The sequence below is a fragment of the Eschrichtius robustus genome, chromosome 18 (assembly GCF_028021215.1).
Source record: "Eschrichtius robustus isolate mEscRob2 chromosome 18, mEscRob2.pri, whole genome shotgun sequence".
Taxonomy (NCBI): domain Eukaryota; kingdom Metazoa; phylum Chordata; class Mammalia; order Artiodactyla; family Eschrichtiidae; genus Eschrichtius; species Eschrichtius robustus.
The window spans coordinates 73,650,360-73,652,585 of NC_090841.1; the positions used below are offsets into that span (position 1 = coordinate 73,650,360).

General features: G+C 36.9%; 1 pseudogene; it reads right to left on the minus strand.

The window, feature by feature from the left end:
* Positions 1-1,300: 1,300 nt before the first annotated feature.
* On the minus strand, positions 1,301-1,413 carry LOC137752324 (U6atac minor spliceosomal RNA; annotated as a pseudogene).
* Positions 1,414-2,226: the final 813 nt, after the last annotated feature.

Sequence of the window (2,226 nt, forward strand, 5' to 3'; positions counted from 1 at the left end):
GCTTAATAGTTTGTAACTTGTTTTTGTTGGATATCAGTGAGAACGGTCTGTAAAGTCAATAGCTTCTGAATGGGAATTTAGTAGGTGTAATAGATGTGTGAAATGATCAGCATCCAAGAAACGGGGTTCCAATGCTTACTCTGTCTCTGTCTCCCTCTGTCCCTGCTTCTCTCCTTAACTCCCTCCCTCCCTTCCTCTCTCTGTCTCTCTCTCTCTCTCTCTCTCACACACACACACACACACACACACACACACACACTTCAACTGATTGCATTTTATGCATACTTCCTGTAAGTAGACCTAAATCCCACATAGATTGAATTCCTTGGTTAGAAAAATATATATACTGTCACTCAGATTGACCCCTGGTAGATTTCTTAACCCATGAAGATAAAGAGAAGCACATGGGACCATATGACATGTGCCCTACGAGGTGGAATCTGGAAAATCAAAGTAAAAATGAGTGAAGATCATGGTAAGAACTGATTAGCTCTGCCATATCCTTTCTAGAACCAAAAAAGAAGAACAAATCAAGGAGGGGGGAAGTTTTTTGGTACAGCATTCAAAGTAGGAAAAGGGAAACCCAGAGTAACTGATGGGACTTCTGAATATGAAACAAATTATTAATAGATCTTGTACAGGTGTCAGAATTTTATTTCTGAATACTTCTTGAGTATCATACAAATGAGTGAGCATTAGAATGAATCATGGAATCCCACTGATAATCACCCAATTTCTCTTTGGCAAGTATAGTTTATTATTTATTTATTTATTTATTTTTGGTCACGCTGTGAGGTTTGCAGGATCTTAGTTCTCTGACCAGGGATTGAACCTGCACCCTCGGCAGTGAAAGCTCGGAGTCCTAATCACTGGACTGCCAGGGAATTCCCTGGCAAATATATTTTACCTCCTTTACAAAAATGAGAGACTTTTGGTACACCCATCATGGTAGTATAAAGCCTTAGGTTACTTTGATCTTATTTTTCCTTCTCTTGTCCATCTGGAAGAGGATATACTAAGTAGCAAGTAGTTTAAAGAAAAGAGAGGAAGGGAAACAAGATGCCTAAGTGAACCATACACTAAATCATTACTGCCTATAATAAATTTGATATGAATTTCAAAACATGGAGGATTCAGTACATCTCTCAGGTTGGTATGTACCTAAAAGATTTCTATCAAGATCACTTATTTAAAAACATTTAATAATTTTGGGGGGTTATAATTTACTTATCAAAAGCATACAAAGCATAACCGTATGGCTCAATAAATGTCCACAAAGCTTACCCATCACCCAAATAAGGAAATAGAGACCCTGATGAGACTACATACAGGTGGTGATGCCTTAAGTAAAGTCACAGGACCTCCTTCTCCACGACAAGTGAAATATCAATCTTCTCTCCATTCAAATAACACTGTGATTCCTTTTAAGATCAAAGAATAATCAGATTTATTGAAGAAGCTGATCCAGATAAGTCCATAGCTGAAGAAATGCAAGAGTTAACTGTGAAGCTCTCCCAGTCGGTGACTTTTATAGCTGATAATATTTTTTGTTCGTCTGCTTGCTCTTTATCTTTAATAGTTCTGAGCGTTTGGCATTTTGCCCTCAAAATGTTATGGAAATCATATCCAGATTTTTTGAAAGCAAATCTGTTAGGATCAGCATTTTTCTGAGAAAGTTTCGAAGAAATGACTCAGTCACAATTTAAAAAGTTAATGTGTTTGCTGGCGGGTGAGGACTTTAAAAACATTAATTTGTACACCAGGTGCAGTGGGATCTCTTCTGTGAAGTAAGAGGCATGGGTCAAAATCTCAACCTCTGTGACTTGGGGGATATTCCCACGTGAACAAAACTGTATTGTCCAAGCTGTTAAGAGAATCGTAAAGTGAAAGGGGTAAGATGAAGAACTCAGCTTTTCCAGGAATTTTGGTTTCCTGCTAAACTCAGTGAAATGAGAAAATCATGACATTCATGGTGGATGAGTGACACAGAGAGGGCTAAAGAAAATCATTAATTATAGCCTTTTCTTAATTCTTTGCAGTTATATGTCCCTATTCTACAGCAATGCCTTTGTAAGATCCTGCTTACTTTAATGCAGGAAAATATTTTATTTCGTAAACCACTGCCCAAATTACACATTTTCTATTTAACGACACAACAATCAAAAGTGAACAACATAAGAATATATTTATATATATACACCTAAAACTAAAACAACATCGTAAATT